A 25,283-nucleotide genomic window follows, 5' to 3' on the forward strand; every position below is an offset into this window, starting at 1 on the left:
CAGGAAAATATAATCGTGTGTGTACTGAGTTTACCCATGTTTCAGTACTTCTGTTAATCATCCATGGGGCAACATTTCTCTCTTCTCCATCCCACCAGCAAATCCATCAGACATGCATAATTTGTCTTCCTGATACATAACTTGGAAAGTTTTCTTCTCAAGTGCTCCATGTTTTATTAAGAGTAACTTCTAGTGTACTCCCAACAGTTCCTCTCAGATCTTATTCACATTTTTTGCTCCCAATAAAAAACAAATGCTTATCCTTTTGCTCTCCTCCCAAGTTCTAGGTGAGTTTCCGCTCTTCCCTCATATCTACTGATACTTCTTCAACTACTACACAGGAAAACTCTGTTGATTCCCATATATTCCAAAATACAGGCATTTGGATTCCTCTTCCTCCCTTCTCACACACTAGGATGCACAGAGATGGAGGAAGAACTGGAAAACTGTACAGATATGTCCAGATTTGTGCATACTTGCCTGCAATTCCAAGCCACTGGTCCTAGTGATGATGAAGGCTGATCTTCCCAGTGCAATACAGTTCTCATGAAGTTGCAAACTTCACATTTCCCTGACACTTCCACACAAAGCAAAACTGCTTTCTTTTGCAATACAAAGATCAAGAATTGAAAGTCTTCTCTCAGAGGAATGCACTGCCAGTGAACAATGTCTCTCTGGATCTCAGTTTCTTTAATGCCAAGGCAATATACCCTGCCCTGAGATTTATTTTACAAACATTTCATTAAGCAGTGGTGATGTATGCAGCACTAATTGCACATGAACAGAAGCACGCCAATCACTGAATTGTTAACACAAGATACTCTCTGAAATTTCATTAAACACATCTATAAATCAAGACACAACCAAAACAAGAATTCACAGAAGTCACACTGCAGAGTATGAGACGTACTGGTTACCTAAGCTGCCTTGTGTTTGGCCTTGAATCTGTCTCCACAGTTACAGAGTAGAGATGTCACAACACACAAATAGTTCAGTAAAGACACTGTACTAGCCCAGCTTACTGATGAAAGACAACTCCAGCCTTATGCAGAAGCAGTCTCAAAACATGAACAACTCCTAATGAAACATGAGAGGGACATATGCCAAAATTTGTGTTCCACAAATAGTCTAAGACACCAGCAGTGACACTAAGGGCTATGGCTGTAGATACTCCAGAACAAGAGAAACGCATTTCAAAGATCATGATTCAACATCCCACCAGAGCCTAAGAGCTTAACAGCACAGGTAGTCACAGACATGGGGTTCTAAGCATGAGACTCACAGTTTTAAGTGAGCCATTTACAGTAAACAGTGAGGTGTATAACAAAAAAGGAGCCATACTTTTCATGTTTGCATTGGAACATAGGTCCCTGATTATGCAGCACTAAGAGATAGTGGAAGCAACACTGGACCCAGCCAGCTGTGACACACGCAGAAACTTGAGTATTGCCAACTCTGCTGATTTTTCACTTGGAAAAGGCATTTTTACAAATTAACAGAACAAGATATCTGTCCCTGAACAGTACTCACTTGGGAGGATTGAAGAATTCTGCACACATAAGCTGTACATAAAATAGTTTTAACAAGCAGTTAAGACTTCAGCACTGCTGACACTCATTACTCAGTGTTACTTTTGCTGTGCACTGACCCATTCCACCCAACCAGGCCAGTGAAATCCTTTGTACCAGACTTAAGGTATGGCACAGAAACAGTGATGGTATGCAGTAAAGCCACTGGTACCTAATTCATATGCAGGACATAGACAAAGTACATTCAGGAGATGTTTTAGAAACAACCATACCTACATGATAACATGCAATTTCTTGTATTCATACATTGCAACAGAGCTAGAAAGGTAGAAAAAAAATCAACAGCAACAACCACCACCACCTTTCTTCTCTTTTTTTCATGTTCTGCAGAACTTAGGACTGTTTCTTTGCGTCAGTGCTTATCCATGCAACTCAGATTTTACTGGATTTCAAATTTACATTTATCACAATCTCCCTACATATCAGAAGGCCTCCCATTCCCATTCAAGCCTTTACTTTTCCTTCAACCCAAGATAACCTACAAAAATATATCCAACATTTCAAAAAGGAAAAAAGGTACCCAATTTATTTTGTACAACCAGTTTTACAAGAATCTCACTTCCATTGGGACAACACTACCTATTTGTACACCACCCATACTTAATCAGTGTATCAGTTCTAGGCTCACTTTGGTTTACAATATAGCAACATTAAGGATATGACTGAAGCCGACAGTTTTCTGGATTAAACACACAAGGGAAGGCCTCCTTTCCTAATTTAAGGTCTTCAATAAAATTACTGTAATGCAGAATAAATCAATTTCTCTATCTACCTCAGTTTCTAATTCAAACATGGGAACAATGCTACTTACCAGACTGACCTGTTATCTTTTAAGTAGAGCAGATTCTTGAATAATAACAAGCACACCTATAATCCAATGAATAAACTATGCTGATTCACAACAGCAGATTGCCTGGACCAAATTCCATGTTGCATTAACAAGTCAACAGGAAGCACTCCAAAATTATTACACTGATGTGTTCTGATCTTCCTTCCCCCACATACCAGTCAACTGGCATTCTCACTGCTCCCAGTACACAGGTATCAACCTCAAATACTGTCTTTCCTTCTCCTTTCTTTATATCCTCCCTCCTCACCCCCTAAAAGACTTTTTTTCTTCTTCTTCTTCTTTCTCCTCCTCAAAACATCCACAAATGGGAACTGTAGCATCTGGAGAATGGTATTTGTAGCCAGGGTAGTCACACTCAATGTGGGAGTACTGATGGTAGTCACTAATCTGAAAGGAAGAATTCAAGTAACCATACACTATATAGTTCCTTTCTTCACAAAACCATGATTATTCAACACAAGTAAAAAGATTTACACACCAGGATACAAACATAACACTGAATCACTGGGCCAATTTAACATGGAATCACATAAGCATACAATTAGCATTTAATGGCAGAAAAGTGCAAGACTGCTGTACAATGGAAGTAGACTTCAGCTACAAGAAAACTAAGTGACCAAAACAGTTTTACTCACACTGATTGCCACAGATTTTTAACTGATTGTTTACTTAAAGTCGGAAGAATAAATTGTAGGCTTATCTTAGTGGCTACTATAAACAATTGAAAGGCATATCATTTTCAACCTTCACAATGCTGTCAGGGAGTGAAAGGTACTACAGAACATGGTATGATTGCACTTTCTGAACAAAAGGATTGGCAGTTTTAAGAAGGCTGTTGTGGCAGCCAATTATTTTTATTCCCAAGGGGTCAGGGTGCTTCACCCAGAGGAGAAGGCAGCGACATTCTGCTGGGGGTCACTCCTTCAATCCCCTCACACCAACATCAGCACAACCTTCTCCTGCTCTCCTAGGATCCACTGATTCCATGTATACAACAGCCCTACACCAACATTGTCCTAGAAGATGAAGCAAATCGCCCCATGGCAGGAAGATTTACCACAACAGCAGAGCCTAAGATGAGACAAAACAGTGAGGAGCACTAAACTAGTGCATTTGTATGTGCCAATATGCAGCTGTATCAAGAGCAGCACTCACACTACTGTGATATCAGTGCAGTGCCCATCATTATGGAGACTGCTTTGCAAAGTTACTCTTTAAACAAATTGTTTTGTTAAAAAATTAATGCCCAGATTTTTAATGATCCCATTGTTGTACTACAAAGATGTTTAAACAGGTCTCTCCACACAGGCACATGCACACAAATTCTCATGCACTCCTCTCATTACTTTGTCCTTACATATTCCTCTCCTTACTATTTCAAGAAAAGGGTTGTTGTGGGGTTTTGGCTTTTTTTATTTTTATAATGTCTTTGAGAAAAATCACAGTTCCTATCAATTTAAACTCTGGTTATTATCCTGTGGGGAGGAGAAGGGGGTGGTGGTAGAAGCTATGAGGACTAGAAATATACAAGAACATTTACTGTATAATTTTAAATCCCCTTCTAATGTAATTTCTGATCCCCAAGAAACCCATATGAGTCTTCTTGCCAACTGGAATACCAAAGAGATGTCACAGGTAAAGGGTTAAAATGCATCCTGCATATGTGGGACTATCGAAAAGATATGTTTCAAAATATGCAGATAGTATTTAACTCCATTTCCCAATTTATGCAAGAGTTTCTGAAAAAATGACAGGAGCTTCTGGTTTACCTGAGAGAGAAGTACTGGCATTTCTAATGTATACTACTTTCTACACACAAACAGAGATTTAACAGATACTTCTGCCCTTCCTTAGTTTAAGCTTTCAAGTGAGTTAGAGTGAGATTATCTATATACATGATGATGAAATCATCAAATATATTAAAAATGAATTAAATATAAGGAAGAAACAGCATTTTTAAACAAAAACAACCACGAGCACAGAAGTGTAGATTAAGCCAACAAAAGGAAGCCAGAAAGAAGGTCCCAAACGGTGAGGAATCATACAATTTTATCTTACTTCAGGAAGGAGCAATGATTTTTGCTCAGGCCATTTTGCAGCAGCAACAATGTCAGTGCAATACAACCTGAGGCAGGTATTCACAGTGCACTGACCTACACCCTACCAGTGGACTCTGCAGCTGAGCAGACACTGTTACCACAGCAGGGCACTAATCCTGCACCTGCATCTCCCAGGCCAGCAGCACCAGGTTTTGGCTGACTGCAAAGAAAGCAGCTCATCACCACAGATTAAAACCATTCCTTTACACTGAACACTACACAAGTTCTTCCTCAACAGTCAGGCATCCAAATGTAATTCCTGCAAGAAGTAAGGTGAAAGAAGAAAGACATTCTAAGTCTTATGGCAAGAGGAAACTGCTACACATGGATGAGAATTGTGGGAAGGGAGAGTATTTCCATGTTTATTTTAGAGGCTGACATTCAAAAGAAAGTAGAGTAGGTGAAATACACCAAATTGCAGGTAGAAGATGGAAACTAAGGCTGATTCTGAAACAAATTTCATAGTGACAAATCCACTGACTTCAGCACAATTCTATAAGACCACAAAATATGAAGTATGGTGTGCTGGGTTTCCTCTTTGAGAGAAGAACTGCAGTAGACTCAAGGGCAGGGACCTGGCATTCAGAAAAAGCACAAACCTGGCGAGTGCTTCCCAATTTATATCTCACCAGAATGTACTCTCTGAAAGGGTAAAAAAGGGAAGCTCAGGTAGCCACATCCTTTCCTTTTGGGGTCACTGATAAAAGCATCCTTAATACAGCAAATTCATGCTACACACAATAGATTTACATGATGAAGATGCTTATCAGAAACTATTACTGCAAGCTAAGCAGCAGTGAAATGGTATCTGGAGCTCCAGCTTAGATGCAAATTATCAAAAATTTCATTATTAGTACTATAGGCCACTGTAGTCCTTTTATAAAGTTATGAAAAAGGCATGTTAGTAAGGTTGGGGGGTTGGATTTTTATTGTGCTTTTAATTGTTCGGGCTTAATTTTTTTTAAAGTCCATCACAAATCAGGTTATTCAAATTTCAGACCAAATATCTCAACATCACACTAGCAAGAGGGATAGAGACAGAAAGTATTCCTTGGATACATCAAAGACTAATTTCTGGCTTTCATGCAAAATTTTGTCGTGCTAACAAATTAAGTAAAAGCCCTGAATAAATAGATTCCAAGTTCTTACAAAGCATTACAAGAGCCCAATATTAACCCATTTTAAAGGCATAGCAAAGACACTAGGAGACAAAGCACCCAGAGGGATCACCAGCAGCCTCCTAAACAGATGCCAGATTCTTCAAATTTTGTCCAGAGCTTCAGGCCTGCAAAATCCACCTAAAACTCTATTTTGCAGGGAAAAATCCTGGTACTCTCAATTCAACTGTGAAGTTTCCCATTGGCTTGAGCAGGGCCACAATTCCTTCACAGATGAGGACAGATTTGCTCTTAGGTGATAAGAAGTACTTACAGAAGTTTTTCTTTACGACTGTGCATCAAACCCTTTTGTATCTCCCTACTTCTCACTTTCCTTATCTAGGATACCCTGATCCAGCAGCATTACAAAGGGCACTGTTGCAGGCTCTCTACAGAAGGTAAAAATGTCCTTGAAGGACAAGATACACCATCTTTCAACTACATACAGATTTCTCTTGGTTTCTTCTCTTGCCTGTTGTATAGGCCCAAGCAGCCAATGAACGGGAACTTCACCCTGGCATAGCAACAATGTCAGCCTTTCTAATCATGTCAAGATACTAATAGTAACTATTTCAGCTAAGTGCCTGTCCTGTCAGCAATTTGCTCCACATGGGCTGTCAAGGGGCTGGGAACACTTAAAGAAAACTATATTACTGTTACCAAGTCCTTACAATTACAGCATCTGTAAGGTTTTTGACTAATCTCTTCATCTTTTTGTATCAGTTTTAAACAGTGTCAGCAACATACAGTGTGTACAATGTATCAGTGCTGACAAAATACAATCCTGACCCAAGGAAGTCATTACTACCCAAATATCTGCCACACGCATAATCTGCACAGGTGAAGGAATGCAAACTTTTTTTAGGCTTTGGGTGTTTTTTTGCACAACCTATGAAGCACATGTGAGTTCTGAATTTATCATGAGCAGTATTTCCGGACGCTTACTAAAAGAAAAATAATTTTGCCACACAGACCTAGATATTGGCTAATTATGGTGATTACAAAGAAGCTACTTTCCAACATTAGAAGCCTGGAGGTCTTCATCCTGTTGCTACTTATATAGATTCTGATTTAGGGCATTCAGCTATTCTCTTTAATTTCTGCAGGACTTAATGTTAAATAACATGACTTCTTGCAAGACTGGAGCTCTAACTAATTTCTCCAAAAACAAAAACAAAGTGTAGTTCATATTGTCTGACACTTAAATACAAGCCTTTTTATATTAATATCTCATACAAACCGAAGAACAAAAAAATTTATAGGGATCAGTTAAAGTTAAGTGTTTGCTCACTTGAAAATGAACTGCATTATCCAAATCATGGCACACGAGATTACAGTAAATACTAAACTTGTTGCTGGATGAACAACCAAAATCAACTTAAAGTCCATTTGAACTTTGGCAAATCTGAGTGTTGTGTGAAAATTCACAATTTCTACAGATATAAATAAAGCATTCTGAAAAGTTACTATTCCTCTATACCTACTTCAGAAACACCTCCCATTCTTTGATGCAAGTCTGACGTGAGTTCAAGCGCAGCAGTCAGGACTAAACACACCTGACAAAAACTGCCAGATGTGTTCTGCTTCTGGTGGCACCTGCCAGTACCTGTGTTTGTGACTCTGTGTCCCCTTGGGGACCAGCAATGGAGTCACCAGCCCCCACAGCATGAACATAAATTGGATCCCCTGCTCTGATGCATAAGGCACCTATGTCATCACTCACTCTCAAGAAACACAGCAGAGAAGTGAGTTCTCATCAGTTAAAAATGCTGTTAAAACTCTCTTTCACTGTGTGAAAAGAAATCCACTGTAACCCACTGTCCTCCCAGCAACTGGAAAGGACAACATGGCTGCCATACTCCCAGTAACAGAAATCCCCTTCTGCCAAATCTTTCCATCCACAACATTGCTCTGAAAGATTAAAAATCCCCAGAATATCAAATAAGACACTTGCAATAACAGATGAAGCAAGGTGTTAGTACAATTAATGTATTCTTTGTACAAAAACACATAAGCAGTTGGAAGACTTCCTTCACAGGAAGGAAGTCTTATGCTTTTCTCTAAACATTTTATGCAACTATAAAGCATTTTTGACTTGTAAACAAAAATATCTGATTGTTGCACAGACTTAATCTGACCAACAAGAACTGGATAAGGCACTGAGAACTGCGTTTTAGAATATGATAGCATCTTACAGGCTTCACACCAAATCCCCAACTTCTGCTCAAGAAAACTACAGGTCCCAGGATGCCTTAGGATAGCACAATCCTGGCAGGCCATCGCAATAAAAACAGAGCACTGCACACTGGGGCCTGTAGTTTCCACGAGCACATTTTTGTTCAAGATGAGACCAGATGTAGGCCATATTGCACACTTCCACAGGCCTGCAAACAACACACACCCCCCAAAACGGGGGGACCACTGCTGGTAAATGTCAGGTAAGCGGGATCAATAGCCAGTTCTCATGTGCTGAAGTTAAGAGGCCAAAGATCTCTGCAGAAATAAACATCAGCTAACCAAGAGTCCTCACAGAATAGCAGTTTGGCTACTTTTAAACATGCACAGTTTGCTGTAGCTTTTTAGCATCTTTTACTGAAGTGCAACAAGAATTCATGGGGCTTTCCTCCCAAGATTGCTACATTTAATAACATTAAAAAGTTCTCTTTTGAATAGCAATAGGAAAAGTACGTTTGGTGAGGGGCATATTCTCCCAGTCCAGAATTCAGTTATCTGGAAGCAAATTGCTCTCCTCCTCCATTTCTACAATGTGCTGAAGCAGGGCTTGCCTCACTCTTCTGAAAAGAAGTGGCTCTTAGCTGAAAATGAAATAGCTGTGTCTCAGCGTAGGCTTCAGAGAGGAATATGCTGTACTTCAGTAAAGGGAATGGCAGCTCCCCCTACCAGTCTGTTCTAAGAAGGTTTTATTCGAGGAAGGAAACAACCAGGGAACAAAATGAAAAAGTCATCCTTTTTTTTCCCCCTCCCGCTTTCCTGAACTCTGGATTGTTATTATTAAGACAAATAAAAAAAATAATACACATATAAAATTCCATCTAAGAACTTATATGCTTCCCTAGTCCTTGTAGTACAAGACAGTGTTTGCAGCATTTCCAGGCTAGCAGGCAGCTCCTGCAGAAACATGCTAAAGAAAAAGGCCCATGCAAAAGGAAAAGGCTGGGCCAAGAGAAAGACAGCATCCCACTACAAGAGAAAGAAATGGTGATGCTTCAGTCACTTGAAAGTCATCCTGATGCACTTCCCTATAGAGGCAAGAGGCCTCAGGAGCATCTAAAGGTTTTGTCAATACAGCAATGCTGTCCATAGGCCAGACAGCTGTTGCCATAGTTACTATCAGCCAGCTTATCAGAAAATAATTATTGCGATTACTCAGAAGTTTTGTTAAAACAATTTAAAGCTTCAATAGGACACCACTTGATCTCTTCAATTAACTGTTTGCAACTATGCTGCCTTTGGGATCCATACAGTTAACGTGGATCTGCAGGGTTGAAGTGGAAGAGGGGAAGCAATCAATGTTCCTTCTCCTTTCATACTGACAGCTTGTATTTCATACACAGAAACAAGGAAGCTGAACCACCCCTAAGCCTGGCTGCCCTGCCAGAGTTCTCTCACAGGCCATCTTGGAGTTACAGGCTCAAATCTGCCCTCGTTTGCTTTAACTATTCACACATCCATACTGCAATTCAAGAAACACACCGGCTACGTTTTCAAAGTGTGCAAAGGTAGAGTCCCTCACTTCAGAGGCAGGTGACACAACTCCTGTACCAAATGAACTTTCTCTCTTGTCCTGCTTGCCAGGTAGAAGGGCAGAACCAGAAAAGTCCCATTTTAAGAAATCAGACATTAAAAATGCATAGAAGCTGTATGAATGTGGCCTAGAACAGGGCTCAGAGGAAGCAGAGCCTCACTACTCCTGTACCACTCCCAGATGCATTTGCACCAGTAACAACAAACATTAGGCTTGGGCTGGGGTCTGGGGGGCGGAGGCAGCGTGTTTGTTTTGTGGTGTGCGGTTTTTCAAAGCATGCTTTGAGCATACAGTCTCTAATCAAAAGAGTGAGCATTTGTAATGACAGCAAACAAGAAATCTCGGGCAAGAGGGAACAAATAATAGGTCAAACCATCTAGGCAAAGAGCTTTTAAGGCATGGGGAACTTATTCCACCAGAGATATTAAGCTGGTGTCAACAGTATACCAGAAAATAATGCTGCAGATAAGCCTGTATCATGCAGCACAGTTTTTCCTCAAAAACCTGGAATGATCAAAGTATTAAAACAAAAGATTCTCTGGCAAAGTTGGGGGTTTGTTAGGACAGTAGGCAGGGAAGACCAAAGGAAGGGACCTGTTAGAACTTTCTACACTAAAAAAATTATTTTCGGGATGGGTGATTACGATGCAGCAGTAAGTACTTTTTAAAAACTCTTTAAATTTCTGTACATATTACAGCCTTTCTATGATCTATGATCTATGCTTCACTTTTGTGAAGTTTTTACATAACAAAAGCAGAATCAAACTTTAAATCATACTTTAACAATTTCAGTCCAGAAAGGAACTGTGTAAAGTGCAGGAGCCATAAATAAAAACTTATGAAAAAACCAAAGCTGCTGCATTTAATTTTTTTTTTATGAGACTATCTGCCATAAGGAAAAAAATGAAAAGAAAATGAGAAAATACAAAGCTGTCCACCCCCCCACACCAAATGTAAATAAAATTTTTTTTTGCCGGCATAATGCATATCTGCACCACCAGCACAAGCCAGACACTGTCTCTGTGCTATACTGAACAGGGAATATTACTGTAAGATACTTATAAAACTATCCTTCTATACCCTCTAATTACAGGGTACAGAAGTAAGTACCAGCCCTTTGCATTCAGCAGACATCTCAAAACCCTTCTGTGTTCTGCCCCACCTTTCCACTATATGGTTTGTTCCTAAAAAACCTTTGTGCTGTTAAAATACATCAGAAACAGGATGTGAGCTGCTTTCTGGCACGGAGTAATTGAACAAGGGCAATTCACAAACGTACAGGAGCCAGGCCTTTTGTAGAGTCTTACACTTCTAGTATACAGCTACACATGTGACTGCACAGTTGTGAGCATAAAGGGTGAAGGGGACAGGGAAGAAATATTATTAGAAGCTTAATAATAGGTTTTTAGCACTGCCCCTTCTACACAAGAAGCCTCTCCTGAAGGAGATGCTTTCCAGCTCACATCCCCATGAAGATGGCCCTGCAAAAAGCAAAGCTCTATCACCCCATGAAGTTCTTTCTTATATTTAATATTTGAAACAAGTAAAACCATCAAACCCAAAAGAGCAGTGAAAAGGTTAGGGTCACCAACACGTTTCTCACGTGACATTCACCTTGAGTTTCTGGTACCCATGCAAAATGCCAGTAACACATGAAATGAGATAGCCTTATATAGTCTTATAATAGTCCATCCACGTTCCCTTAAAGTAGACTTAAACAAAAGAGAGATCTCCATTGCAAAAACAATTTCCAGCAGTATCAATTCATTTGACCAAATAAAATTCTTCATGGTTCTGAGAAAAAGGATAAAGGAACTGAACAGCTACAATGTGTTCATTATAAACAAACTGCACAAACAACACAAGTGATAGCCAGGCTCACTATCAAAGCTTTCCAACTGCACACAGAATTATACAACTTTTTAAGGAGTCAATAAAACACATCTTATTTTCTAAAAAAAAACAAACCAAAAGTCCATGAAAATTGTGTCCTTTGTAAGGATCCACACCAAGATATTTTTAATTTTTTTAAAATCATATTTTTCTACAGTGAAGTTTAACAGGCACACAAAAAACCTCGTCTCTTAAAAAAAAAGTGAAGTTGGAATAAGAAACAGTTAAGAGCAATATTTGAAACACAGCTGAGCTGAATAGCTTACACTGAGGAGATAGCTTTACAAAACCTAAACTTAAAGCAGAGATGTCACTATTGAACCTGGGAAACACAGCAGCACTTTTTTCTAAGCAGCCTAAGTTTTAATTTCCTACTTTTACTTTTTTTAAGTTCTTTGAAGGAAAGTTTTTTTTATTTTTCCTAAAGGAAGAAACCCCCTTTCAAATGCCTGCTTCCACCAACAAAACTAGTTCAGGATGTACACAGAGGAGAGCAAGGATTAAAAACTTTCAGGTCAAAATCTTAAAAACACTAATGGCAAAAAATTATTAAAAACAAAGACTCCTCCACGTAACACTTTGAATCACACAACATAGCTAGTCAGCTTTGCTAGTTAAATGAAAAATCACCAAAAGCCATAACGGGATCCACTCCAAATTTCTTGTTGCTCAGGTCACTAAGGCTGAAATGCTGGGATGTGACATAGCTGACATCATCTGGTGGCAAGTACTCTCAGTGAGCAAGCACCTACCTTCTGCTAGACAATGGGTCTCAAGACCTTGAAGAGATACTCTATACACACCACTATACAACATGGATGGAGAAGCTGCTCCACAGTCCCTCTGTATCAGCTCAAACCCCTATCTGATATAACTATCATAAAATAATCTCTCTACCATAGTGAAGTTGAAAGTTTTAAAAATATTTGAGAACCTCATCATCTATTTTTTTAAATACAGTTTTAAAGTTTCATTTACTGAGCTACAGAATTTCTTTCTAATAATCAGCATTTAAAAATGCTCCCAAAGAAAGTTTCATTTAGCTATCATGAAGCATGCACAGATATAAACAAAATTTCCAAAGACTGTGATCTTTCTCCTAAGATATGATAATTAACTTCCTGAACTAATATGGGTAGTTATGCTATTATTTTATTAAAGATCCTGTTCTCAGTAGTAATTTAATGTTACTATTTAATAAAAACTATAAAGTTGTATTATACACAATCACTAACAAGTTCAATATTAAAGTTCTGTAGTTACTGTTAACCTGGTAGAAGTAATGAATTTTAGAATTTTAAGTGCTTTTTTTAAACAAGGCATTGAAACACATGTCATTTTTTTCACAAATGAAGCCTCAAAATAAGCCTCCCTTCATCAAAGTTAGAAATTCTCCTGCTAATGTAGCAGGTCTAGTCTCACCAGCTAACTCTGGGAAATCACAGGGAAGCCAGAGGAAGCAAGTTACAAAACTGAAACTAAGCAGGTGTCTTCATTGTTAGAAGTGAGCACAATGAGAAAAAGGGGCGGGGGGGGGGGGAGGTGTGGAGGGAGGAAGAGAAAAAAAAAAAGAGTAAACAGACAGCCAAAATCCATTTCATATCTGATATCTGAAAACCTACAGCTAATCAAAAAAACATGCCTCTATCTACACACATGGGTGTATAGGAGTATCTATCCTTTAGCCTGATAACAAGCAACAGCACAAGAAAATTTGCCTGGCCCAAGGAAGCCTGCCTCCTCCTCAAGCCCTGCCATTACGGAGCGCACATCCCCACCTGATTTCTCCATGCTCAGCTCCACCGTCCATCACAGGACACAACTTTCTCGTGACACGCAGTTATTACCCCCAGTGGGACCTTTTTACACGCGGGCTCCACAGTGAACAAAAGTTCATTGTCAAGCTCAGTGCTTGGGCCCAAACAAATATCCAAGAGGATGGAAGAGGGAGAGAAAGGGAGAAAGTGCTCCTGTTTGCAATTTTGCAGGCAATCACCGTTACTTACAATTAAAAAGTGGGAACAGGTGTAGCAGATATCATAGTTTGATAGCTGAACAAAGAATATTACAGCACGTGACTGAAATGTGATGACATTTGTTCACCAATCGAAAACAAAAGCCACTCTCCAATGGCACTCTTTCCTCCACCCCCAAGAATTAGGAACTTAGAAATTTCTCCATATTGAAACACATCTGTTCATAGCCTTATTTTTTGACACTTGAGAAGAAGTTGAATGAAGAGCTCCATGCATTAATAAAATGCGAATTTACCCAAAAAACCTCAGCATACTAAACCATCAGCACCCGCCAAACTGCAGAGGTGGTTGAGAAGAAAGCTCTACCGACAGTGAAGCACGGAATAATAAAGAACAGGAAAAAACAAAACACACATCACCACAAAATGAAAAAAGGAAAAAAAAAAAGCAGAAAAAGAAAAAAAAAAGAAAAAGAAAAAATCCTGCAGGAAGGCAAGTGAAGAAAGGGAAGGAACATGCATAAGAGGACTACACCAAATGGCAGAGTCCCACATAGAGCCCCACTCCACCTACACGGGCGCAGGAGGGAGGGAAACAAACCAAAATAAAGAAGTGTCCGTGCCCAGTGCTGGGGCAGGCGTGGGCACCCCCGGCCCCGTACCTGTGCGGGAAGGGCAGCCCCAGGGCGGGGGGAGCAGGCCCGGCTCCGGAATAACAAGTTGCTGAAGAAACGGAATTTTCCCGGCGCTGCTCGGGCCACAAAGACGAATGAAAGGAAGGAGGGAAGAGAAAAAAAAAAAAAAAAAAAAAAAAAAAAAAAAAAAAAAAGGAAAAACCGCAGCAGCGGATTTACTACGAATTATCCATCACCGAGAGCGGCATCATTTCCCAGATAATAATAAAACTTCCCCGACAGCATCGCGGCGAAGGACCCGACCGAGAGAAAAGGGCCTGGAAATAATCATCCTGAAGGAAACCGGAGGGGAGGGGATAAGCCTCCCTCCCCCACCCCATCCCCAGTGCAATGTGTCATCTCCTTCCCCTGCTCCTCCCCCCAACCCCAATGTGTCACCTCCTCCTTTTACCCCAAGTGTCACCCTCCTCCACCTCTCCCGCTCCCGCTCGCAAACTTCTGCCGGGGAGGCCGGGGGGCCGCCCCGGGACGCTCCGCTATTCCCCGCCACCCCCCCGAGGGAGGGGCCGGGGGCCGCGGCGAAGTTGCTGCTCCTCATCGCCAAGTTGGCCGGAGAGTGCGGGGCGCGCCGGCGCCATCCCGGGGGGCGCGGGGGGGAGAGGGGGGGACGGCGCCCGGGGGGCGGGGGGGGCAGGGAGGAAGAGGAGGAGGAGGCGAATCCGAAAGGTGGGATACTACACCCTGCTGGCGGCGGCGGTGCTGCTGCGGGCCGGCCGGGGTCCCCCTGGCAGGACCTCTCTGTGAGGGGGAGGACTCTTCTTCATAGGGGGAGGGTGCCGGCGCCGCCGCTCCTCTGGGCCTCCCTGTCCCCCTCTTCTGGGCGCCTCTCTCTCTCTCCTCTCACTTTCTTTAAGCTAAGCGGGGAGTGGAAGATGGTAGGTTGCTCCCTTCTCCTCCTCCTCTTCGCTCGCTCTCGCCTCTGTGGGGTCCTTTTCCTTCCCCCTCTCCGCGGGGGGCTCCTCCTGCGGCGGGGAGGAGGGAGCGGGCGGGGAGGGCGGCACGAAGCCGAAGAGGCGCAGGAGGAGAGAAACTGTAACACAAAAACAAGCCGAGAAGCTGAACTCTTCTTCAATCCCATTCACCCGGCCCGGCCGCAGCACACCGCTCGCCGGGATCCCTCCGCCGCCGGCCTGCCTGCCTGCGGCGCGCTCCCGACACGCCGCCGCGCGCGCCCCCGTCCTCCCCGGCCCGGCCCGGCCCGCCGCTGGAGACCCGCCGGGGAAGCGGGATCCGGCGGGCCCACGGCCACGCTCCCCCCTCCCCGTTGCAACGGCGGGACCCCGCCGGCCGGGCCTGGGCCAGGGCAAGGGGGGCAGCCAGGAGGGCGGGCTCGGCGGCTTCTCCTGAGGGGGGACTACTTGACGTGTCGGTGCGGCGAATTTATTTCCCTTTGCCTAAGGAACGGGCTGTGCTGCGGCCCCCATTGCCTAGGGAAAAAGCCCGGATGTAAAGTGAGTGAAACTAAAGTAGAGTGAAGTAGGGCACCAAACTCTGCCGGAGCAGCGGCGCCGCCGGCCGCGGCCGCGGGGGGCACTGGGCGGCCGCACCACCCCGCACCGCCGGTACTGGGCGGCCGTGAGGGCGCGGGGGCCGAGGAGAGCAGTGCGGGGGTGGCCGCGCGCCAGCCGAGACGCCCCCCTTGCCCCCCCCACATACACACTCACACACATACACACACACACTCACACACAGCCCTCCCTCCCCGCGCCCGCCCGGCCGGCCCGGCTGCGCGGGGCTCGGCGGGGGCGGCGCACGGGAGCGCGCGCAGGGCCGCGCGCAGGAAGCGGAGAGCGGGGAGGGGGGCGCGCGCGGGCGGGAGGAGCCGGCGCGCGGGGCCCTGCCGCGAGGGGCTCCGCACAGGAAGTTGATGCAACAGGGCCGCGGGAGGGGGGCGGGGGGCGCGCGCAGGAAGCGGCGGCGGCGGCGGGAGGGAGCGCGGGAGCGCGGCGGCCTCAGCCCCGTGCATGAGGCGCGGATGCGCCACGGCCCGTTCGCCCGGGCCAAGGGCCGCCCTCTCGCGGTCCTTCCCTCCCCGCAACGCCGGCCCTGCCATGTTATTCGAAGGAATAGTGCACACGCTCTCCGCGCGGCCGGGTAGGAAGGGAGGGAGGGTGTTCCCTCCTCCACCTCGCCGTTCACGCAGCGGGCTTGGCTTATTTATTTATTAACTTACTACTCCAGTGCCGGGCGATGCTGCCATTTGCTTTCGTGCGAGCGGCGGCGCATCAGCCTTCTCTGCTTTTTTTTTTTTTCCCCTCCCCATTCCTCTTCCAATTCCCCTCTAGAAAGGGGGAAAGAAAATAAAAATACAAACATTTTTTTTAAAAAGGAAGAAGAAAACCAACAAAAAACAACCGTGGCGAATGAGAAACTTTCATGGGCAGGTTCAAAGCAGGGAAGTTAACACGCCATGCATTAGAACGTTTCTGCGGCACTCGCTGGCGTGGAAATCAAATCTACGTGACTTGGGCTTCGGGCGCTCCTCGGTCCCTCCCTCGTGCCCTGAGCCCTTCGGGGCCCGCTTGTGCCGGCGGCTCGGGGAACGCGGTCCCCCCGGTCCCTGCCACCGCACAATGAGCTGCTGGGGGCTGCCGAACGCCAGCAGCCACTCCAGGCAGGGTCAGTCCTTATCTGCAGTACACTAGCTTAAGTTACAGGCATGCCCCTGTGCGTCTCCGGCTTCCCAAAGTCTCCAGAGTCTCAGAAATACTTAAAGCCTCGCATTCCTGTCGGAGCTACCATTGCTAAAAGCAGTGGGACGTGTTCTGGACGCCGCGGGATTTGCATGAGCTCTCACGAAAAGCCGGGATTTGATGCAATGCAAAACTGATTTTTTTTTTTTTAATAACCTCTTATATCGCTCTATTCCTTTGAAATGCTCACAAGTTGTGAAGAAAAGTGTTTGCGTTATCTCTGCAACTGCTTCAGGAAGCCACGATGAACTCTTTATTATATTGTGAAACTAAATCCGTAAAGCAGTCATGATGAGTAACTCGGGGACGAGTCGTAATTGGGCAGAAACGCAGTTTTATCATCTGGAGGATTCTAGAGGGCTCAGCGTGAGTGAGAACTTACAGCGAGGTTTCCTCTCAACTGTAAAAAAGAGATCTATAAGCCATTGTTTATTTAATTACTGTTAATTTTCCACTTCTTTTCCATCAATTGGTTGCCAAGTTCTGTGTGATTTAATTCTGAACCTTACAACATTTAGTGCCCTTCTTAAAGCTGTAGCTCCTGGACTCATACAAGTATGCAAGAAATTCAGGCTTATTTTTTTTAATTAATTTTCTAGCCTGTGGGTTTGTGGATGTGACCTTAAAGACGCAAACCTTAAATGCACACAAAGGAGAAGATATGAAGCAAATAGAGTAATCTAAAAATGCCTTTATTTTTTTAATGTCATATTGTTTGGGTTTTTCTTTTTGAGGCAATCTCTCCTACCCTGTCTTTTTTTTTCCTTTTTTTTCTATTTTTTTTCTTTTTTGCAAGCCAGGTATGATACTAAACAGTAGGATTGACAAAATACTAAGAAAAGGAAAACGCAAAAATTGTATCTGGGTGCTCATCAAATAGTTACTAATAGGTGCACAGTTCATGGGATATCAGGTAAGGTCACATGCACAAGACCGCCAAAAATTTGGCAGCCTTCACAGTAGAACTTTCAACATGTAAACTGTAACAAGGAGTGTTATGGTTAGCATAACTGATATATTAGATATTGCACTGATTTAATAAGTATATATTTGCTTTTTATACTTCTTTCTACTTTATTTCTATGGCCTTTGAATAGATCAAGTGATCTTGGGCTAAGCTCTGTTACTGTCAGATTAGCTTGTAGTTTGCTGTAATTTCTCCTGTGGCTGGGGCACCGCCCAGCCCTCCCTCCTTAGCCCTCCAATCTCAAATCCATAACCAATTTTTAAACCCCGCTGAAAATCTCAGCTCCAGTACTCAGATTTTCCTTCCTCCAGGTAAACTTTTACTACCAGCACTTTAAGCTGTAGAGGCCAAGTGTTACAGCCAAGTCAGCCTGGATTTTGAGTTTACCTTCAGTTAGTTTGAAGCAAGGAGTCAGCTTACTCTGAAAACAATCAGACCAAAGCTGCTTTTGTCCTTCAGATTTTTTTGATAGAGGCACCAGAAAAATAAATAAGTAAAGCCTGTTTGTTTTGGTGTTTTTTTATCTTTCTAGTTAACAAGCAAGTTGAAAGAATCTAGAATGAGTGATTTAAGTGTTATTAGAGATTTGGCATGTTTATTTTGCTGAGGAGTCAATAGACACAGCCCAAAGTTTGTTTTTTAAAGATGAACTTTGGACAGAGTTCAAAGGAAAAATAATCATCAGCTGTTACTGTAGATGCATGCAGAAATTTTTTGTGGTTTGTCTTAAAGCTCAGACCATGATGAGTATCTCACACACTGCCCACAGTGATCTCTGGGTCATGGCAAGGTGGCTCAGACCATTTCCATAGAATCATTCAGGTTGAAAGGGATCTTAAAGCTTGTCTAGTTCCACCCTGCCTGCCATGGAAGGGACACTTCCACTAGAGCAGATTGCTCAGGGCCCCTTCCAGCCTGGCCTTGAACATTTCCAGACATGGGACATCCACCTCTCTGGGCAACAAGCCTCTCTGAGCAGCCTGTTTCAGTGCCTCGCCATCCTCACAGTGAAGAATCTCTTTCTAACATCTAATCAAAATCTACCCTCTTTCAGAATAAATCCATTAGCTCTTGTTCTATCACTACATGCCCTCATCAGAAGTGCTTCTCCAGCTTTCTTGTACACTTCCTTTAGATACTGGAGGGCTGCTGTAAGGTGTCCTTCAGGCTGAACAGCCCCAACCCTTTCAGCCTGTCTTCACGTGAGAAACGCTCTTGCCTTCTGGTCATCTTCATTGCACTCCTCCAGTCTCTTTCCAGCACATCCACATCACTCTTATGTTGGGGACCACAGAGCTGGACAAATCTCTCCAGTTTCTCATAGGGTGCGATGAGAGCAGAGGAGCTGAATCCCCTCCCACACCTTGCTGCCACGCTGCTTTTGGTGCCGCCCAGGATGCTGTTGGCTTTCTGGGCTGCAAGCACACATCGCTGGGTCCTGTTGGACTTCACATCAACCAGTCTAAACTCAGCAGTTTAAACCACAGACCTTGATTATCACAGACATGCCAAAAGTCTTTCCTTTAAAAACTGTACATGTACACTTTGTTCAGACCTGCAGTGCTGAAGAGAAGTGGTTCCCGCCTCTGTGCTACTTAGCTTCACTTCCATGTCAGCAAAAAGGGCCCCCATTTGTGTATATGAAGAATTCACCTTCTAGTAGCATGAGAAGTGGTTTCATGTACGAAATGGAAAGCAACGGTATCATCAGCTGCACAGCTAAATGTTTGAATAAACAGACTGGTTTTGTATGTTGGGTCTATACAGAGATATCTACCATGATTTCCTTTCAGTGAAAGGAAATCTTGCTAGAAGCTTAGGGAAAAAAATTCTCATTTGCTTGTTGAGTCTTTGTGCACAAAGTTGACCCAAACACCTCTGAATGTGGTGTTTGTGCTGCTTATCAAAAGTCATAGTTCAGTTTGTCTGGGTTTTCCACTTTCTGCTTGATCACATCACTCTGGATGCTCGTCCGGTCCCCTTTGCCTAATTTTTATCCTAAGAGCACTTAGAAGTACAAGCCAAATACAAAGCCTTATCAAAGTTAGTGGAAAAGTCACAAAACTCAGGATTTGATGGGACCTTGTAAGCAGCTGCTAGATTTTATTTCTCATTGAATATTATTTCACCAGTTTGGGAGAATTTCAGAGAAAGAAGCACAGTCCATGTAAAGTATTAATGCAGGGGCATCTCAAGAATAATAGTCATTAATAACAGTTATTGTACCAAGTGTTCAAAATAAAAAGTTACATCATAACATGCTAGCTTTGCTATAGCCAGCCCGTCTTGCAATGCTGTTTGTTGAGAATACTTAGAACAGAATCTGAGAAGATATTAGCTAACATGCATAAACAGTCTTCTAGCAACTTGTGTTAAAAAGAATTAGCAGCAAGTGCACTGACAGGTCACAGATTAGGTTGACGGTGGAGCAGTCACATTGCACTTCCTGATTTTCAGCAACAAAACTACTTTAAATACTAAATCAAGAGTTAGTTACTTGCCTATTGCTGTTTTTCACTGTGCTTTTGGCAGGAATGCTAGATGGCTGCAACTAAGCGGGAAGATAGGCTGTGCAGCTTAAAATTGAAAGCTATAAGACCATTTCAGGCAAGACATAGCCCAGCCTAAGAAGACAGATGGGAATCTGTCTTTCTCATCAGGGTTTGAGCACAGGGTTATCTCACCAGCAGGATCCAGGCAAAGAGTACCTTCTACAAGCAAATATCTTCCCCTTCCCAGGTCAGGGAAGGATAGGGCATTGCTCACTTCCAGACGATAAGGAAAATTAACCAGACTGTTTAGACCACCAGCTGGGACCAGAGCCTGAAAACATAATGAGCATGAGGCACTCACCATTAAGGACATCAGCCTAAGTGGAGACTTCATGGCTTAACACACCTGCCTCTGACTTTGACTGTGGATTATTGCCTTACACAGGAGTTATGGCTTACGGCAGCCAGTGGAGCAGACCCCTGCTTACCCTGTCTCATCTCAAAGTGACTTTCTGACTTGTCAGCTGTCAGTTAGTCCAGCCAGAAGTGGTGCAGCTGCAAATCTCACTCTCCTGAATGCTCTGCCTGGGAGGCAGCTAGGGTGAGCTAAAAACAGTCATAGGAGTGCATTGTCTAGGATCTATATTCACGTAAAAGTAATTCAACATTCAGGCTGCCCTGTTGCTTTTGTAAAATTCATGTTCTCCGGGCTGCCCTCAGCAGCTGAGCCAAGGAAGGCCTGTCAGCACAGCACAGCATTGTGTCTGCAGTGGGATTTCACTGGAGATGCAAGCTCTTCTGAGCAGCCTTGAAAGGAGACTGTGTCCTGCTGCCTCTTCCCCTGATCACTTACTGCTTTGCTTGCCAGAGGCATTGGTTACTTCATACAGAAGATAGAGGACCATAGCTCAGAGGGGGTAGCCTGGCCTGTTGCACCAGAGAGCATGGGGGACCTGTGAGGACTCACCACTGTCGCTTACCTGCCAGCAACTCCCACAGCTCTTCTTCCTTGGCTTCCCTCTAGGCTTTCAGTCTTGTTAAGGTTTCAATATGTTAAGTCAGGAAGGTTGTCAGCTGCTTATGTAATCTGACCTCCAGCCAAACACTTCTTCAAACAATACTTCTGTATCAGATCTGCAATTAGGGGAGACCAGAGAGCATTTTACCTTTCACAAGCCATGCTTGCTTTCTTCTGCATGTGCATCTGCTTTCAGAGATACTGGTGATGTTGCTGCTTCTATACTGAAGGAAGATCTGAGGAGTGATACTTTCTCTGGGAGTCAAGAGGAATGGGTTTCCTTGCCTTTTTTTTTTTTTTTTCTCCTTTCTCCTTAAGTAGAAGTGAGCAGTCATAAAGGGGACATTGCTCATGGCTCTCAGGTGGCTGGCCAGGCTGACTAAGCATGGTTTCAGATCCTGTACACTGTTTAGAATCACAATGAGCTAGAGATTGTGTGCCAAGATGCAAATGGTCCAGGGAAAGGATCCTCATTTTTAAGGCAGCAGTATGAAGTATCCTAGTAGCAATTGCAGTTCCATTATCAGATACAAGAAACTGGTTTTGACTCATTGTCCTTTTTGTTAAACAATATAATGCCCCCTAATTCAAGCTGATTAGTTTTAATGTTGGTCACCCTGCTAATTTTTTCAGCTGGTGATTGTTGGACCATTAGTGATTAGAGATATCTAGTCTCCATCAAAACGCTCTTTTCCAGATGCTTTCACAAGAATTCTTCCACTTCTATTTTTGAGGAACTTGGGGAAAAATGTAGAATTAGAAAACTGTGGATGGAAATGAAGCCACTGAGTATGTTTTTAAGGACTGCTGAAAGGAAATGACAACTTTTGTAATGAAGCCTTTCAGTGTGTCACTAACCTGATAAGCAAATAGAAATGCAGAGTGGTAAACCAAGGGCATGAGCCACAGACCAAGACAGCAGCTACCAGGATGTATTGCAGGCACATAGACATCTCAATAGCCTCCCACATGCACAGAAATCAGATATTGTTACAAACAGCAACAAAAAAAAATTAAAAGTCAATTTCTGTGAACAATAAAACACCAGCAGATGGGACATAATGTCTTTTTAGTCCTTTTAGGTGTCAGTGGTCATTTTGGCACCTTGAGGAGAGATGTCATAAAGCAAAATCTGCTCCAAAGTCCAAGGAACATATAATGTAAAAGGTCACTAAGATGAAAGACAGGGAATCAGAGGACCTAAGGAAAACTACAGGATAATGATAATTCCAGAGTGTTAAGTACTTAAAATATAAATACTGATTGTGGTTTTCCAAAATACTTCTGTAAATTTGTCCCCTAAACCCTTCAATATCACTAGATACATAAACAGCCTGGAGTCTGAGTGGATGGAACATCTGAAAAGCAATTCAGTTATTTTAAGTATTTAATTCAATCTGTATTTGAGCCACCAGGTTGGGACTACCAGCTGAGTAGCATCTTGTCCTATAGAGTAATGTGGCAAGAGCATCAGTGTTTGAAAGCAACAAAAAAGTAGTAAGCTTTGAGAAGTATTAAACTACTGGAATCTTGTGTATTTATTACAAGGTTGCCTTGTCTTTACCCTGCTGGAAATATCCCAGCATAGGCACAGGGACGAGGGAGGGAAGATGAGTTGAGAAGCAAGTGTTATGAAGGGATGGGGAAGGGAGATCTAGGAGTAGAGCTGTGGCTGGCTTTGCATGCAAGAATAAGAGTTAACAGTGACTCAGTGGACAGAAAGGTCAGTGCTAGTACAGGTATTCAGAGTGAGTTTTCATGGCCTAACAATAAATAGTGTTAGTCACCTCTAGATTAGCTGGGATTAAGTGTATCATGGATAAAGATACCCCTGAGATGACTGATGCTGAATTAGCATGGTCTTGCTCACACAGCACCGTGCCACACAGCACTGCATCTTCTGAGGAGCTGTGGCACCCCTGTCACCACAGCCTCTGGAGTCACCAGTTCTTCCCAATGGCATGACACCTCCTTCTCCAAACTTCCTTGGCTATTTCTGGGCTTCTGCTTTGACTGTGTTATCTTGTCTTGCTGCTTTCTGGGATAATCCAGAGTTTAATGTGGCTGGGTTCTGAACGCAGTGAGAAGGGGCAAAGTAAAGATCAAAAAAAGTCAATAAAACTGACGGACAGGGGAGGCATCTGCATAGCGAGACAATGCCCTTTTTATTTAGTCATGTCTTACAATACAGCTACCACATCATAAATTCAGAGACACATGTTTGTAGAAAGAGCTCCTCACAGATATTTTATTTATAATTGATTTTAATATCTTCCACTCAAGTCTTCTGTTGTTTGAGTGATGGGCAAGTTGCAAAATATATCACTCAAGACTTAGGGAATTGGACAATTAAACATGTTTGTGTGTTCTTTGTGTTCAAAATTGATTAATAACGGTAAGATACACCAACATTGTGCTTTTCAGCTAAAAACCAGTTAGATAACGTCAATAAATTCACAAATCTCATTGGCATTGGTTCTGTATTTGAAGAGCACACATAAGCATAAATGTATTTTTTTTCTCACTAGGAGGAACAGAATGAAAAGTCTGTTTATTTCAAAACTCTCATTAGGCTATCAAGTAGAAATCATAGAATCACAGAATATCCTGAGTTAGAAGGGGCCCACAAGGATCAATGTGTCCAATTCCTGCCCTACACAGAAGAGCCCCTGTAATCACACCATGTGCCTGAGGACATTGTCCAAACACCTCTAGAACTCTGTCAGGGTTGCTGCTAGGACCTTTTCCCTGGGGAGCCTGTTCCAGTGCCCAGCCACCCTCTGGGTGAAGAACCTTTTCCTAATATCCAACTAAACCTCCCCTGACACAACTTCAGGCCATTCCCTTGGGTCCTGTCAATGGTCACCAGAGTGAAGAGATCAGTGCCTGCCCCTCTTCTTCCCCTCATGAAGAATTTCTAGATTGCAAAAAGGTCTCCCCTCAGTCTTCTCTTCTCCAGTCTGAATAGACCAATTGACCTAAGCTGCTGCTCTTGCAGCTTCCCCTCTAGGCCCTTCACCATCGTCATTGGCCTTCTTTGGACACTCTCTAATAGTTTCATGTCTTTCTTACATCATGCCACCCAAAACTGCCCCCAGCCCTCGAGCTGAGGCTGCCCCAGTGCAGAGCAAAGTGGGACAATCCCTTCCCTTGCCTGGCTGGTGCTGCTGGGCCTGATGCTCCCCTGGACAGGGTTGGCCTTCCTGGCTGCCAGAGCACTGCTGACTCATAATGCACCTTCTGTCAACCAGGCCCCTATGTCCCTTTCCTGTGGCACTGCCCTCCAGCCTCTTGTTCCCCAGTCTGTCCACACATCCAGGGCTGCCCCATCCCAGGTGCAGAATCCAGCATGTGCCCTTGTTAAACTTCATATTGTTGGTGAATGCCCAGCCCTCTGATTTGTCAAGGTCTCTCTGCAGGGCCCCCCTGCCTTTCAGGGAGTCAGGAGCAGCTCCCAATTTTAAGTGTCCCTGGCAAACTTACTTAGTATTCCTTTGAGTCCTGCATCCAGTTCTTTAATGAAGATGTTGATGAGCACTGGCCCCAAGATGGAGCCCTGCAGAACTCCACTAGTGACCTGCTGCCAGTCTGATGTCACCCCTTTCACTGTAACCCTTCGTGCCCAACCTGCAAGCCAGTTGCTAACCCATCACGTTATGTGTTTATCCAGCTGTGGGCTGGACACTTGAAGGATGCTGTGAAACACAGAATCAAAACTTTACTGAAATCCAAAAAGATTACTTCAACTGGCTTCCCTTTATTGGAACATCCCTTGATCAACCAGGTGGGTTTCCTTGTTATAAAAGGAAAACAAGTTTGACAAGCAGAACTTTCACCCTGTGAACCTATGCTGGCTGTGGCTGATAATCATGTTGTCCTTCAGATGTTTTTCAATAAGTCTCCGAATAATCTTGTTCATATGATTATGCCACTTTCAGGTCATGACAATCATGACAGGACATAATTTAATTAGTTTGTCTTGCAATGGTCTTGGAAACACCATATGGAATTTGAATAAAAGCCTATGATAGTTTGAAAATATTACGAAGTTCCAGGTCACCTCAGTGTCAGTGGTAATATCAGTGGGGC

The 25,283-nt window shown here is 43.5% G+C and overlaps 1 protein-coding gene across 6 annotated transcripts in view; it reads right to left on the reverse strand.

Annotated features, from left to right (window-relative positions):
* PHF21A (PHD finger protein 21A) overlaps positions 1-15,348 on the reverse strand; it is a 139,899-nt gene extending 124,551 nt beyond the window's left edge. Inside the window, exons 1-2 of one of the 6 annotated variants that reach the window (XM_074543043.1) lie at positions 14,705-15,348; positions 13,992-14,077 (exon numbers count right to left, since the gene is read on the reverse strand). The gene's annotated coding sequence lies outside the window, so the exon portion shown is untranslated. Of the gene's footprint in view, positions 1-13,991; positions 14,078-14,415; positions 14,623-14,704 lie in introns of those variants that run through there. The other 5 variants (XM_074543046.1, XM_074543047.1, XM_074543048.1 and 2 more) reach the window with 5 other exon arrangements.
* Between the last annotated feature and the right edge of the window lie 9,935 nt (positions 15,349-25,283).

The sequence above is a fragment of the Zonotrichia albicollis genome, chromosome 6 (genome assembly GCF_047830755.1).
Source record: "Zonotrichia albicollis isolate bZonAlb1 chromosome 6, bZonAlb1.hap1, whole genome shotgun sequence".
NCBI classification, from domain to species: Eukaryota; Metazoa; Chordata; class Aves; order Passeriformes; family Passerellidae; genus Zonotrichia; species Zonotrichia albicollis.